Source organism: Lissotriton vulgaris, chromosome 6 (genome assembly GCF_964263255.1).
Source record: "Lissotriton vulgaris chromosome 6, aLisVul1.2, whole genome shotgun sequence".
NCBI classification, from domain to species: domain Eukaryota; kingdom Metazoa; phylum Chordata; class Amphibia; order Caudata; family Salamandridae; genus Lissotriton; species Lissotriton vulgaris.
In genome coordinates, this window is record NC_141694.1 from 1868854150 (window position 1) to 1868871345 (window position 17196).

General features: G+C 44.4%; 1 long non-coding RNA gene across 1 annotated transcript in view; it reads left to right on the forward strand.

Moving 5' to 3' along the window:
• The first annotated feature begins 3655 nt into the window (after positions 1–3655).
• LOC147709698 (uncharacterized) overlaps positions 3656–17196 on the forward strand; it is a 28718-nt gene continuing 15177 nt past the window's right edge. The window contains exon 1 of the long non-coding RNA XR_015296566.1: positions 3656–3791. This is a non-coding gene — a long non-coding RNA (uncharacterized LOC147709698). The remainder of the gene's footprint in view (positions 3792–17196) is intronic.

Genomic DNA, 17196 nt, shown 5'->3' on the forward strand with positions numbered 1-17196 from the left:
TCTCTGGTATACTTTCTCAAATGTAAGAAGAAGAGGTATTCAGTATCTGTCAGTCACAGCCACTTTAAAACAGTGTACCTATGTACAACTTGACAAAACGTTATGTTTCTAAATTAACGTCTTACACTTGAAAGCTCCTTTACATTTCTTTTGCTAGATGTACCTTTCTTTAAAACACCACCAGAGAAGGGTGATGAAGTATGCTCCACAAAAAACAACTTAAAGCTTTGTTATTCTTAATACAAAATTTGCCTGTCAATACTTATCGCCAGCCTTTTTGACGCCTTAAGGCGATGCACGGAAAAAAGAATATATAGTTGAATAAAGGGCGAGTGGATCCATGGCCAGATGCAGCAAAGCATAGATACATAGAACGAATTCAGGGACCAGTACTTACAATAGACCGGTGGGCTAATATATGCTTAGGTTTGGTTCTGGGACAGATGTATCTATCCATATATAGGCGTATGACTGCATGAATTTCACACTGCTTAGTATAGCCAAGTGCGCTCATAGATGCTTAACATCAGCGCAGAACAGATGTATGAGTATAAGTAGGAATATATGCATCAATTAAAAGATGGTTCAATGGCGCAGCGCTTACGATGGATGGATACTTCACTTTAATTGGGCCGGGTCTGAGAACCGGCACTTATTTTCAGGGAGCCTCCAAATGGCTCTCTATCGAGCTCTATTTTTGTCCCTCTCAAAGATAGTTACTTTTTCTTTTATTACACTGCAGTGAGACCATACACATTGATGTATGCATGCTTATTGTGCTCACTACTGAGAACTGGAGACAACACGCTAGGTTACCCATGTTGTAGAAAGAAGGGAAATCTTTTACAAATGTTTTTTTCTGAGCTTAGGAAAATTGGAGAGGATTTTCTAAAGCACACAATGATACTTATCTTGATTTAGACCACAACCCAACTTGCATAGCCCACACCCCTTTAAGAGCTTTGCCCCCCCACTTTTAGAGCACCCTTACTTTTTTCTCCCACTTAGAACCCTAACTACACCACAATAACAAATACACAGTGTAAGCTTCCATTTAAATCTACAACAGCACCAAATTTCATAATTTTCCTTCAAATCTATCAGCATTCTACCACACTACAAGAGTGTTTATCAACACAAAGACTTCTTATCCACAGAAATGTTGTGTCATTTGTGTAGCTGTCTGCTGGAACACTCATCACCAAAAGGTATTAAAATATGGGAATTTGCCAGAAAAACATATACCATACCATAAAGCGATTCATAAATGGGCACACTGCCACTGCACCACCCTCTTCTCCATCTATGATAGAAATACAGGAACTTAATTTCAACAACTGTCTGCCGGAACGCTCATGAGCAAAGCATATTAAAACATGTACATTTGCGGGTAAAACATATACCATTCCTCAGGGCACTTTATAAGTGCTCCCAGTGGTACTACATCACCTTCAGCATCTGCAGGTTACTAAATTCTGTGTTTCAATCAGCAACATAACCTCTTCCCCCACACCCACCCCATCCTTGATTAACCTTACAAAATGAAACAGAAACCCCCACTGTTCCTAGTTGCACCACTATACCCATACCCATACACAGAGTTAATTTTAATAGGTGTCTGCCAGAACACTTATCATCAAAAAGTATTCAAACATCCAAATTGGTGGGTAAAACATAAACCATCCCATAGTACAGTTTATAAATGGGCCCAGTGAAACTACATAACCTTTAGTAACTACACATGCCCATGTTACAAATGTCCGTCTTATATTCAGCAACATACGCACCTCCCCCACCCCCACCCATGCCCTTCCTTAACTTTACTAAATCAAACAACGAGCCCCAGCACTCCTGTTACCGCAAGTATAGCCGAACATAGACTTAATGTCAATAGGTGTCTGCCGGAACACTAATCAGCAAAAACTATTAAAACCTGCAATTTTGCAACTCAAACATACACTATACCATAAGACGGTTTATAAATAGTCACATTACCACTACACCACCTCCACACCCTCCCTTGCTTAACTGTACGCAATAAAAGAAAGAGCCCAGCAAACGTAGAAGCAGTACTATAGCCATACAGAGCCTTAATTTAAACAAATGTCTCCCGAAACGCTCATCAACCAAACATTTTAAAACATGCAAATTTGCGACTAAAACATATCCCATGCCATACGGCGCTTTATAAGTGCTTCCAGTGGTACTATATCACCTTTAGTAGCTCGACATCTGCACGTTACTATATTCTGTGTTTCAATCAGCAACATAACCACCTCCTCCACACCCACCCCACCCTTGGTTAACCGTACGAAATCAAACAGAAACCCCCACAATTCCCAGTAGCACCACTATACCCAAATACAACATTCATTTTAAAAATGGTCTGCCGGAACACTTATCAGCAAAAAGTATTCAAACATCCAAATTGGAGGGTAAAACATAAACCATCCCATAACACGGTTTATTAATGAGCCTAGTCAAACTACCCCACCTTTACTAGCTATACATCTATATGTTACGAAAGTCATTTAAACACTCTGTAGATTGTATAGCAAGGGATAGGGAGAGTTTGATATACTGTCCCGTTACTGCATCTATATTAAAGATATTAAATGGAAAGAATACATTGACAAGTGTCTCAAAAGGGATAGTGAAGCCCAGCATTGGTAAAACCCGGACCACTTCAACATCTACAGATATCCAGCACAGCGACACAGCCCAACAAATAGTATCACTAATGTCAACAAAGTCATACAGAAAATATACCGCACATTTTTATTTCTTTTTTATCTCTCACACATTTATAAAAACATCTCTTCTAAAAAAGCACTCCCCAACCACTTCTATTCTATAAGAACAAACAATAATTAAGACGTTCATTGTTCACTGATAAGAAACTACAAAAACTATTAACTATACCCAAATGCAAATCAGAAAACATGTTCATAGTATATCTCAACCTAGGATCACATGATTCAAACTATGCGTAATATAAAAGGAACATATCACTTTTCCTATCTCCATCTCCTCTCCACGTAATCTCCAAACACTGTATACAGCCTCACAGTACAACAAGTGTATGATACGTGCCCTGGGTGGGCACCAGGGCATCCATCTTTAATGGTATGGTCCCCTGGTGGGATGCAGTCCCTGGGGTCAGAAATGACTCTGGGAGTGGGGCAGTGCAACCCCCGTCCTTTTTAATTTTAGTAGAGGTCCTAGGGGATGGGGTCTCAAGGGCTCACAAGGCACCTACAACATTTGCCATTTGTTTCCTCCTGTTTCATTTGGCTATATGGTTCCACATAAAGTAAGATGTAACATTAGTTGATTTGGCTTTGAGTACAAGAAAACTGGTGTTTATCCAGTTCCTGTCTTGTTACTCCCCCTTTATATGCACTATGAGGTGATCTGTTTTGTGTGACTCAATCAACCTCACTAAATCCTGGCCATGCTTTTGAGATCTCAACTGCAGAGTCAAGACTCTAGGCGAACTAGAATGAAGCGGGACTCGAATGTAGAAGTGAGTAATAATGATTCAGTTGAGAAATCTTCTGTCAGCAGTTCTGATACATACCTACAAGGGGGCAAGGCCACCTCCTTCCAGTTAACATAGACTGTGTTTGCCTATAAATCTGAGCCTCCCACTCACCAGGCTTCAGATACAGGTCTGGAAGCCAAGATGAAGAGAGTCAATAACTACCTTTCCCTGGCACTTCTGCCTCTTTGCATGTGGCTACTTTGGGAAGTGGATACCTATTCAGTCTGTGATGACCCAAAAACAGCAGGTAAATAGTATTTCCTTTCTAATGACTCTATATTAGCCCCAGTACCTCTCGGCTTGACCCCTGGCCTCTTGGTCCTTTCGTATACATCTGTATATGCACTGACCCTATACTATTTTTGCTCACTCTTCTCTCCCCTCCCTGTACACTCCACTCTTAATCTCACATATATTACTCCCAACCCTTGTATCCTTACCTGATTCCAGTAATCCAGTCCAGTTACCCCAGGATTTTGGACCCAGACCCCCTGCCTTGAATATACCCAGTTCACTGTGCTTCCAGTACTACCAGTCTAACCATTAACCACATTTTCGGTAATAAAATAGGCCCTTCGGCCTGGATCCTGTTAATCTACCATTACTCTCATGATGAATCTGTTCATTTCAGGCAATGCTTTGGGGAAAGCAGTGGGGGAGCTAGCACTTTCCTGAATGTTGCATTTGATTTCCCCATTCCTTGCGTAGAGGCTGGTAAACAGTTAAAAATAAATAGGTAAAGATGAGAAAGTTTCTTTTCATAAGAGTATAAAAACGAAATTTAAGGCAGTAGAGATATCGAAGACAGTTTGCAGTGTTTGGCAGGAATCATTTGTTTGCTGCCTCATATTCATTCCTGTGCTCTGTCAGCCTGGCTTCGAAGCGGAGGCAGAACTGTCACAAGATTGGGGAACAGAGAACAGGGAGAGCCCTCAAGAATTAAACAACGGTGAGTAACTTACTAGGTAGCAGGGCTGCTGCACAAGAGATTGTGAGCTCAGGAGGTCGGGAGCAGGAACTGTGATCCAGACACACCACAGTAACCCTTCTTGAATCAGTGCCAGGACATAAAGGTACAGCCTTTCTATTTATTTTTAAAAGGGTATAACGCTGGGTGGTTTTAACACTCCATAAGTTTTTGCAATGTATTAAGATCAGGGAAATCAGTTATTTATATATAAAGTGTTTTGCCAAAAATCACATAGCTCCTCACAGGTGGGGGAAGTAGCCTTGGAAATCAAGGCTGTAGTTTGTCTTTTGAGCAACAGAGTCAGTATACCCACATCTCTGTGATACCTGCAAGGGCCAGAAAGCACAGGATGACTGTGTCAGAAGGTGGTACCCTTCCATGTAGCGAAGGCAGTATTCAAAGCGCTATTTGTTAACTAACATAGAGTTGCATTTTCTCAGGGGTATCTTTTTTGTAGTTATCTGTATAATCTGTTATGTGTATCCAGGTGTTTGTCTGTGTGTAAAGTACACAATGTTCCATTGTCAGAATGCTGTACCTCTGTACTGAGGTGCACATATCTGATGTGGATACATCTGCTATGCACCTAGGTACAGGTAGCTGCTGAGTTAGCACATGTCTGATGCGGATACATCTGCTAGGTACCTAGGTACAGGCAGCTTTGGTGTTAGCGCATATCTGATGCGGATACATCTGCTGGGAGCCTAGGTACAGGTAGCTGCTGGGATAGAACACATCTGATGCAGATACATCTGGTAGGTGCCTAGGTACAGGTAGCTGCTGGGGTAGCACATATCTGATGCGGATACATCTGCTAGGTGCCTAGGTACAGGCAGCTTCGGAGTTAGAACATATCTGATGCGAATACATCTGCTAAGCACCTAAGAACACGCACTTTGGGGTTAGCACATATCTGATGTGGATACGTCTGCTAAGTACCTAGGTACAGGGAGCTGCTGGGTTAGTACATATCTGATGTGGATACATCTGCTAGGCGCCTAGGTACAGGTAGGTGCTGGGTTAGCACATATCAAGAGGGTATCATCGGCGAACAGGAGGGTGGGTGTCTACTCCCCTGCCAATATGGGTGCGTCTGCTGTTTCTTGCCTTAGATAGTCAACCACCCCGTTGATGTATAGAGAAAACAGGGTGGGGGCCAGCACGCTTCCCTGGCGGACCCCCCTGTTCACCACAATCCTCTCTGTCAGTTGCCCCTGTGATCCCCACTTAATTTCTGCAAAGTTGTCATTATGCAGGCGTTGTATGATATCAAGGGTCTTGGGAAATGCCCAGTTGTTGAACGACCTGCCAGAGTTTTCCCGGGGCACCAGGTCGAACGCAGTCTTCAGATCTATTAAGGCCAAATACAGACTGCCTTTCCCTAAGATCACTATTTTCCAATAGATCATGCAGAATCTGAACACCTCGTCCATTGTTCCCACCTTTTGCCTAAACCCCGCTTGATAGTGGGACAAGAAATTACTGTCCTCCATCCATGTTCCAATCCTCATAAGGAGGACCCTGCCCACCACCTTCTGGATCACATCGATTAAACTAATCGGATGGTAGTTGGCAGGGTCCTCCCTATTCCCCTTTTTGAAAATTCAAACAACCTCTGCTCCTTTCCAAGAGTCTGGGACAGGAGATCCCATCGCTATTAAGTTCATTAACAATAAGATGAAGAGGGCCCAAGGCTTAGGATCATACAAAAGCAGGTCCCCGGGGAGACCATCAGGTCCCGCAGCCTTACCGGGAGCAATGCTATTTATTGCTAGCTCCACCTCTTGGAGCTCAAAGCAATCTGATTTAAGATGGGGACCTATGGAGGTTGAGGAGGACTCAAATACTAGGGGCGAAGAGCGTTCATCTCCCAAATAGTGATTGGAGAAATGCTCCTGCCATTGCTGGCAGGTAATATGGTTAGGGATTGGGACAGAACTTCTTCTGGTCCCGCTGTTGATTAGATCCCAAAAATGTTTAGTGTCCCTCTGCATGGAGGCATGCTTTAATTCCTGCTAGTGGTTCTCATCCCAATTTCGTTTAGCTTCCACCTGTGCCTTAGAATACTCCTTTCTTGCTATTCTGATTGCTAAGGGATCTTTTTTTCTAACTGCAATAGATAGGGCCACCCTCTAGTCCCTGCAACCCAGGGAGTACCATGGGTTAGTGGGCCTTGCCTGACCTCGCCTTGGGCCTGATTTCCCCTCAACAATAAAAAATGAACTCAATTTGTCAATTGATTCTTGGTAAAACAGATGGAAATTGAATTGCACCCCCATTTCACTAGAAAGCAGCCCAAGTTCCTTGTTCTTAACCTCTAGAACTTCCTTGATGCTTTCCAGTTTATGTTCATGCTGGGAGACTTTAGGCTATTTAAGGCGTCTGTTGCAGTTAGAAGGGGTTGTCTCTCTAGTGGACAAAAAAGGGGGGCTATAAGCCTCTGCACCAGGAGATCGCCAGACATTATTAATTTGTAAACAGAGAGGGTTGTGGTCACTATTTATGGAGGATTTAACTACCATGTCCTGGAGGTCTGGCCATAATCGGACATCAATAAGAATGTAGTCTATTCTGGACGGAGAGCTTATCATATTAAAGGTGTTTGCTCCACTTAAATCAGAGCTTGTCCTCCCATTTACAGCTCTTAAATGAAATTCCAGAGTGAGGGTATTGATTTGAATAGCCCTCTGAGACCACTTCTTAATGGAATCTAGGTTAAGAGAAGGGATAGCCCATTTTGCATCCTCTTCGGTGATACCCAGCAAATCCTCAGCATTCAGCGGTTCGAACGTACAAATGAGGTCCCCCGCTACAATGATGTTAGAATGTGGCTGGGTGCAGGATAGCATATTTTCCAAGGTTGTTACAGTCGAGGAGAGCTGGGCACCTGCAGAACATCTTGTGTAGATGTTAAAAAGTTCTAATGCTGTGCTGTTGGATGCACCTTTAGCAGTTAGATGTAGGATGTCCCGTGGGATGCAACTGTGGGTAATGATTGTCCAGTTCAAGGTGATACTGACCCAGATTTGTAACCCCCCAGAGGGACGGCCCTTGCCTGAACATAGCACATATCTGATGCAGATACATGCAGATACAACTGGTAGGCACCTGGATACAGGTAGCTGCTGAGTTAGTATATATCTGATGTGGATACATCTGGTATGCACCTAGGTACTGGCAGCTTCGGGATAGCAAATATGTGATGCAGATACATCTGCTAGGCGCCTCGGTACAGGAGGCTTGTGCTTTAGAACATATCTAATGGAGATACATCTGGTATTCGCCTAGGTACAGGTAGCTGCTGGGGTAGCACATATCTGATGCGGTTACAACTGCTAGGCGTGTAGGTACAGGCAGCTTCGGGGTTAGCACATATCTGATGGGGATACATCTGCTAGGTGCCTAGATACAGGCAGCTTCGGGGTTAGCACATATCTGATGCAGATACTTCCGCTAGGCGCCTAGGTGCAGGCAGCTTTGGAGTTAGCACATATATGATGCAGATACATCTACTAGGCACCTAGGAACAGGCAACTTCGGGGTTAGCACATATTTATTTCGGATACATCTGCTAGGCACCTAGGTACAGGTAGGTGCTGGGTTAGCACATATCTGATGCAGATACATCTGCTATGCACCTAAGTACAAGCAACTTTGGGTTAGCACATATCTGATACAGATACATCTGCTAGGTGCCTAGGTACAGGTAGCTGCTGGGTTAGCACATATATGATGTGGATATATCTGCTAGGTGCCTAGGTACAGGTAGCTTCAGGGTTAGCACATATCTGATGTGGATACATCTGCTAGGCGACTAGTTACAGGTATCTGCTGGGTTAGCACATATCTGATACAGATACATCTGCTAGGTGCCTAGGTACAGGTAGCTGCTGGGTTAGCACATATATGATGTGGATATATCTGCTAGGTGCCTAGGTACAGGTAGCTTCAGGGTTAGCACATATCTGATGTGGATACATCTGCTAGGCGACTAGTTACAGGTAGCTGCTGGGTTAGCACATATCTGATGCAGATACATCTGCTAGGTGCCTAGATACAACCAACTTTTGGTTAGCACATATCTGATGCAGATACATCTTCTAGGTGCCTAGTTACACGTAGCTGCTGGGTTAGCACATATCTGATGTGGATACATCTGCTAAGCACCTACGTACAGGCAACTTCAAGGTTAGCACATATCTGATGCACATACATCTGCTAGGTGCCAAGAGACACACAACTTTGGGGTTAGCACATATCTGAGGTGGATACATCTGCTAGGCGCCTAGGTACAGGTAGCTGCTGGGTTAGCACATATCTGATGCGGATATATCTGCTAGGTGCATAGATACATGCAGCGTCGGGATTAGCACATATCTGATGCAGATATATCTGCTAGGCACCTACGTACAGGCAATTTTGGGGTTAGTACATATCTGAAGCGAACACATCTGCTAGGTGCCTAGGTACAGGTAGCTTTGGGGTTAGCACATATCTAATGTGGGTACATTTGCTAGGCACCACAGTACAGGTAGCTGCTGGGTTAGCACATATCTGATGCAGATACATCTGTTAGGCGCTTAGGTACAAGCAACTTTGGGTTAGCGCATATCTGATGCGGATATATCTGCTAGGTGCCCAGGTACAAGGAACTTTAAGGTTAGCACATATCTGATACAGATACCTCTGCTAGATGCCTAGGTACAGGCAGCTTCGGGGTTAGCACACATCTGATGTGGATACTTCTGCCAGGTGCCAAGATACACGCAGCTTAGGGGGTAGCACACATCTGATGCAGATACATCTGTTGGTTCCTAGGTACCGCCAGCGACGGGGTAGCACACACCTGATGCAGATAGATCTACTAGGCACCTAGATTCAGCCAGCTTCGGCAGTAGCACAAATCTGAAGCGGATACATCTGCTAGGCGCCTACATACAGCCAGCTTCGGGGGGGTAGCACACATCTTGGAAGTCAGCAAGGTATTCCTGACTTACCTGGAGAGGCTGTAGGTTTATGAGACAACCTAGCGCGCTCTGAGAGCCAAGCTCCCTTTGTCAGTACATGGTAACTGATTGAGGAATGGACCGTGACTAGCCTGTGGTCCCCATGAGCCTCCCGGGTCCCACAGCTGAGGGAATATTCAGGTTAAAGAGCTGTTCAATGATGAGCCTGATAAGCTGGATGATGAGGGAGGGGGTCATTGCATCGCCAACCTGTTCTACACATTTAAAAAAAATTACACCTAAGTCAACATGATAATGCTAAATTAAACTCAAGTAGTGTTTCTAAACAAAACACTGTGCATGACTATTTTAGCAAAGTTGCTATGATAAAGGGATATAGATATATTCATAAGAAGCTTCCAATATGTAGAAAGAAGGTGCTCACTTTTGAGTTTTCTGTTGCACAGAGTAGTGAGGAGTTGAACTGAGCACAGATCATGGGGACAGATATCTGCTCAGCGCCCTGCACGCCACCTGCTCAGCAGTCATGCCTATGCCTGACTTGTATAAAACGGACAGATTAACAGAAGTTAAGGAGCTCGGTCTACATTGTTGAAAGCACTATGGGCCCGATGTAGGTAAAAGCAGATTAGCGAGTCCTTAATAGCGATTTTTAGGAAATCACTTTTAAGGACTCGCAAAATCCTATGTAGGTAGGGATTGCAATAATTTTTGCGATTCCTACACATTCCTTATTTGCGACTTACAAATATGGATTGGATTACCATTCATTCCTATGGGCCAAGAGGCCCATATGAATGAATGGGAATTGCCCGCGCAATTTCAAGTGTGCAAGGGTTCCAGAAGGACACCCTGTTGCACCCCTGAATTGTGAATGTATGCACATGTGGGGCACATACATCCCCTAATGGCATGTATGTGTGCCACATGGCAAAAAGAGCTTTTTCAAAGTAAATCACAACTTTCCACCAGCTTGAAGCTGGTGGTAATTTGCGATTCCGTAAGGCATTATTGCAATTCGTGATGCCTGCTAGCATTGCATTTAGGGAATCTCAAATTGTGATTCTCTAAATGCTTGCGCAAGATATGAAATTGCAATTTTTGCGATTCCTTATTTTGCAAGTAGGTATTTGCCTCCCTACATAGCACACAGCTAAACTACGATTGCAAACGCTGATATTCTGTGAGTTTCAGCATCTACAATCGCTTTTTCTCTTGCTACATCTGGCCCTATGTTTTTTTGAAGTAACTGAGCACCAGTGAAACTTATTTACAATGCAGATCAGTAGCAAACATATTTGGGGTAGTCAGATGGTTCAGGTGGACTTTACTGTAGAGATATTTCTGAGAAAGGGTCCTCCCATCTCCTGTTGGTCACTGTTAAATGTAAGGAATGAATAAGGTGACCCGTTCTTCTGGGGGTCATTATCATACACAGATGTAGTGGCCCTTGTATCAACTCCTCCCAGACAGTATTGTCCAGCAGTGAGAGAGCTCCTGCTGAGGGTCCGAGCTCAACAGGTATGTGTCATGGAGGGGTGAAGTCTAACAGAGGACATGAGCCCTGCTGGTTGGCACCAGGTGGGCGGAACTCTAGTAGATCATGAGCTCTCTTAATGATTATCAGGGAGAGATAAACTATATATGGTAAGCGCGACGTATACTGGTAGGTTTCCTAATGTTGAATCGTAGTCTGGTGGGAATAACAGCAAAGACAAATTATTTACAAGCAGTTGCTTGAACAGCCAGGTCTTCAGTGCGCATCTGAAAGTTAGCAAACTGAGCTCAGATCTGAGAGTGGGGGGCAATTTGTTCTGTAATTTTGGGGCAGACACAGCAATGAGTATACCTTTAAGCAGCTTAAAAGTAAAGAATGGGTCTCGCTCACAAAACTTTACGTTTCTTGGAGAAGGATTTAAACAGAATCCTCTGGCTGATAAGAACCCAATGCAATTTTTGGAATAAAGTCTGACCAGACGTGCGCCTACAAACCTTCAAGATCACTCATCATTTGTGTGATAGGGAAGCAATTCTCAGAATTCTGAATTGAAACAGGAAAACCCACCTAAGATTTCTGATTTGATGGACACAGGGCCCTGTCAGTCTTTATATAACACCTCCTCGCTGCTGCGGAAGGTGTGGGCAATTACCCACTTCAGTAGGGCCCCAGGTATCAAACCACAGATCAGATGCTATCAAGCCACAGATCAGATGGTACCAAGCCACACATCAGATGGTACTAAACCACAGATCAAATGATACAAAGCCGCAGATCAGATGATACCAAGTCACAGGTCAGATGGTACCAAGCCACAGATCAGATGGTACCAATTCAGAAAAGGGGGTGGTGATGAACAGAGTGTCTGAATTAAGCAGACCACTCTTACCCAGTCCAAAGATCAGGGCTTGATCCATCACCGTTATTTATCTCACTGCACCATCTCAGCTCAGAACCTGGCTATATGCAAATCAGTCTGTCCCTGGCCCAGTGCATCATGGGAACAGGGCAGACTAAACTACCAAGCCAATTCTTCACCAGAAAGGAGACAAGCTACCGGGGACCGGTTTCTGGCATTTCAGCCTTCTTCGGCCCGGCTTGCTTGAATCCTGATGGTGCAGTGAGAAAGGGACTCATGTCTGAGTATACCCTGCCACACTTATAGTGGCCAAAAACGATTCAGAAAAGGGGGTGGTGATGAACAGAGTGTCTTAATTAAGCAGACCACTCTTACCCAGTCCAAAGATCAGGGCTTGATCCATCACCGTTATTTATCTCACTGCACCATCCCAGCTCAGAACCTGGCTATATGCAAATCAGTCTGTCCCTGGCCCAGTGCATCATGGGAACAGGGCAGACTAAACTACCAAGCCAATTCTTCACCAGAAAGGAGACAAGCTACCGGGGACTGGTTTCTGGCATTTCAGCCTTCTTCGGCCCGGCTTGCTTGAATCCTGATGGTGCAGTGAGAAAGGGACTCATGTCTGAGTATACCCTGCCACACCTATAGTGGCCAAAAACGATTCAGAAAAGGCGGGTGGTGATGAACAGAGTGTCTGAATTAAGCAGACCACTCTTACCCAGTCCAAAGATCAGGGCTTGATCCATCACCGTCCCTAGCTCATTACACCATCAGGATTCAAGCAAGCCGGGCCGAAGACGGCTGAAATGCCAGAAACTGGTCCCCGGTAGCTTGTTTCCTTCCCAGTATAAGAATTGGCTTGGTAGTTTGGTCTGCCCTGTTCCCATGATGCTCTGGGCCAGGGTCAGACTAATTTGCATATAGCCAAGTTCTGAGCTGGGATGGTGCAGTGAGCTAAAAAACGGTGATGGATCAAGCCCTGATCTTTGGACTGGGTAAGAGTGGTCTGCTTAATTCAGACACTCTGTTCATCACCACCCCCTTTTCTGAATCATTTTTGTCCACCATAAGCGTGGAAGGGTATACTCAGATGTGAGTCCCTAGCTCATTACACCATCAGGATTCAAGCAAGCCGGCCCGAAGACGGCTGAAATGCCAGAAACTGGTCCCCGGTAGCTTGTTTCCTTCCCAGTATAAGAATTGGCTTGGTAGTTTGGTCTGCCCTGTTCCCATGATGCTCTGGGCCAGGGTCAGACTAATTTGCATATAGCCAAGTTCTGAGCTGGGATGGTGCAGTGAGCTAAAAAAACGGTGATGGATCAAGCCCTGATCTTTGGACTGGGTAAGAGTGGTCTGCTTAATTCAGACACTCTGTTCATCACTACCCCCTTTTCTGAATCATTTTTGTCCACCATAAGCGTGGAAGGGTATACTCAGATGTGAGTCCCTAGCTCATTACACCATTAGGATTCAAGCAAGCTGGGCCGAAGACGGCTGAAATGCCAGAAACTGGTCCCCGGTAGCTTGTTTCCTTCCCAGTATAAGAATTGGCTTGGTAGTTTGGTCTGCCCTGTTCCCATGATGCTCTGGGCCAGGGTCAGACTAATTTGCATATAGCCAAGTTCTGAGCTGGGATGGTGCAGTGAGCTAAAAAACGGTGATGGATCAAGCCCTGATCTTTGGACTGGGTAAGAGTGGTCTGCTTAATTCAGACACTCTGTTCATCACCACCCCCTTTTCTGAATCATTTTTGTCCACCATAAGCGTGGAAGGGTATACTCGGATGTGAGTCACTAGCTCATTACACCATCAGGATTCAAGCAAGCCGGGCCGAAGACGGCTGAAATGCCAGAAACAGGTCCCCGGTAGCTTGTTTCCTTCCCAGTATAAGAATTGGCTTGGTAGTTTGGTCTGCCCTGTTCCCATGATGCTCTGGGCCAGGGTCAGACTCATTTGCATATAGCCAAGTTCTGAGCTGGGATGGTGCAGTGAGCTAAAAAACGGTGATGGATCAAGCCCTGATCTTTGGACTGGGTAAGAGTGGTCTGCTTAATTCAGACACTCTGTTCATCACCACCCCCTTTTCTGAATCATTTTTGTCCACCATAAGCGTGGAAGGGTATACTCAGATGTGAGTCCCTAGCTCATTACACCATCAGGATTCAAGCAAGCCGGGCCGAAGATGGCTGAAATGCCAGAAACTGGTCCCCGGTAGCTTGTTTCCTTCCCAGTATAAGAATTGGCTTGGTAGTTTGGTCTGCCCTGTTCCCATGATGCTCTGGGCCAGGGTCAGACTAATTTGCATATAGCCAAGTTCTGAGTTGGGATGGTGCAGTGAGCTAAAAAATGGTGATGGATCAAGACCTGATCTTTGGACTGGGTAAGAGTGGTCTGCTTAATTCAGACACTCTGTTCATCACCACCCCCTTTTCTGAATCATTTTTGTCCACCATAAGCGTGGAAGGGTATACTCAGATGTGAGTCCCTAGCTCATTACACCATCAGGATTCAAGCAAGCCGGGCCGAAGACGGCTGAAATGCCAGAAACTGGTCCCCGGTAGCTTGTTTCCTTCCCAGTATAAGAATTGGCTTGGTAGTTTGGTCTGCCCTGTTCCCATGATGCTCTGGGCCAGGGTCAGACTAATTTGCATATAGCCAAGTTCTGAGCTGGGATGGTGCAGTGAGCTAAAAACCGGTGATGGATCAAGCCCTGATCTTTGGACTGGGTAAGAGTGGTCTGCTTAATTCAGACACTCTGTTCATCACCACCCCCTTTTCTGAATCATTTTTGTCCACCATAAGCGTGGAAGGGTATACTCAGATGTGAGTCCCTAGCTCATTACACCATCAGGATTCAATCAAGCCTGGCCGAAGACGGCTGAAATGCCAGAAACTGGTCCCCGGTAGCATGTTTCCTTCCCAGTATAAGAATTGTCTTGGTAGTTTGGTCTGCCCTGTTCCCATGATGCTCTGGGCCAGGGTCAGACAAATTTGCATATAGCCAAGTTCTGAGCTGGGATGGTGCAGTGAGCTAAAAAACGGTGATGGATCAAGCCCTGATCTTTGGACTGGGTAAGAGTGGTCTGCTTAATTCAGACACTCTGTTCATCACCACCCCCTTTTCTGAATCATTTTTGTCCACCATAAGCGTGGAAGGGTATACTCAGATGTGAGTCCCTAGCTCATTACACAATCAGGATTCAAGCAAGCCGGGCCGAAGACGGCTGAAATGCCAGAAACAGGTCCCCGGTAGCTTGTTCCCTTCCCAGTATAAGAATTGGCTTGGTAGTTTGGTCTGCCCTGTTCCCATCATGCTCTGGGCCAGGGTCAGACTAATTTGCATATAGAACAACAAACTTAGTGGTAGTGTTTCTCAAGAAGAGAAAACGTCCGCACCTTCCGTTAATATCTATCCCTAATGGACAAATTATGCGCAAAAATATAGAATGAGGTGCACTGAGAACCTGTTAAAACACCCACCACCAAGGGTGTTGAACAAAGCAACTGAATGCTAATATCAAGAAACAGGGAAAACAAGTTACTCAAGCACTCTCTAAGGAATTGGTTATCTGGAAACTTTTCCCTGTAGTATTGCTTCTCAAGATTTTTTTCACCAATGTCAACAATAAGTTCATTTGTAGTTAGAGGTCTTCAAAGTATGGATCCAAAACAGTCGTAGTAGTTCAAATACTTTATTTTCAAAAAACACATTAAGAGTTTTCCAGCTTTGCACCGCCGACACGTGTTTCGCCTACTCAGAGGCTTTTTCAAGGCAATAATTATTCTTGTAAGGTGTGATGGTCGGGAAGATCTTATTAAGCCAAGGATGCAAACTTTATGATGTAGAAAATAGGAATCCTATTACATGTGATGAACACGATGGAAAGTTCTTAGGTTAAAAGTCCTCTTTGTGATTTCGTAATTGAAAGCCCCACGTTGTATTTTCTTATAATATGGCCAGTCATAAACGCATGTCTTCGTTATGTATTGCGACTTGCTGCATGGAGATTGGTCATATGTTCACCTAGTTATATTCAAGGGCCATGATAAGTCTCGTAGAAGTCAGCAACGTGGGCGTATCTCCACTGCTAGACGCTCATGGATCAAGCCCTGATCTTTGGGCTGGGTAAGAGTGGTCTGCTTAATTCAGACACTCTGTTCATCACCACACCCTTTTCTGAATCAGATGGTACCAAGCCACAAATCTGATTTCCTGTTACCTAACAAATCCTTAATATTCTCCAGAATCAGCTGTAAGTGGTTACTTGCCACGTAGGTCCAGCCGAACCACCCAAAACTCTGAGGACTTTCATGCGAATTTATTTTATCAAGACAAATCAAAATCGATGTGCCTTCAGTATGCATATAACATATAAAGCCCATTTTATTTGAAGCCTTCGTGAATGGTGGCACAAAATATTAAAAAGATGTATGGGGTGGGTCAAGGAAGTTGCTAGTTTCACCGCTTGATATCGTCCCGGTAGTAAAGGCTGCAGCCAATCAAACTCTTTGCCTTCCAGACCTGCGGCTACACAGCTTAATAAGGTGGAATGGGCAACCATATCAAGTGTGGTGGTGAGGTCCAGCAGAACCAACGCATGATCTGGATCTAGTCTTAGACCCTCCAGGATACCAGATTCCACATCCCGCCTGAGGGCTACTGGTTAGGATTTTTTAAATGTATCATGTCTTTAATTTGTTTTTGAGCCAGATGGAAGAAACACAATTGAAAGACAGTTTATATGCTTATTCTGATCGGATCTAACCTTTCTACTAAGTGCAGTTGCTTATTTTAATGTGGTAAACTTCTCTTGTACCAGAAACATGTTATTTGCTTAATTTTAGAAGGGCATGGATCTAATGTGGAGCTCTCTTCAATAATTTATGTGAAGCAATAGTGGCTCAGAACTCCTTCTTAGACAAAAGAGCACAAAATGACAGACATGATTTGTTCTCTTCAATTTTTCAGCAACCAGGAGAAAGGGCAACTTGTTAATTTCCTGACCTATGTTGCAAATTTAAATTGTGCAAGTGTTAATCGATTGTAGAATAATTGGGAAGATATTAATCTTGGGAAACTTGTGACATATGTGACTGTTCTTCCTCAATAGACAAAAAGTCCTTCTGTATATACACTTAGGAGCAGATTTATGAAAATGTTGACGCAAGGCAGCACAGCAAGTCACCTTGGTGAGCTGCCTAGCCTCACAGGGAAAAGGCAGGAATGTGCTGTATTTACCCAAGACCGTGCATTCCTGTCCTTTCACCTGCTCTGGCACCCTTTTGTCAGACTAGCAGCAATGCGGGAACCATAGTCCAAGAGTGCCTGCGATGCATGGAGGATTGTTTTTGTGC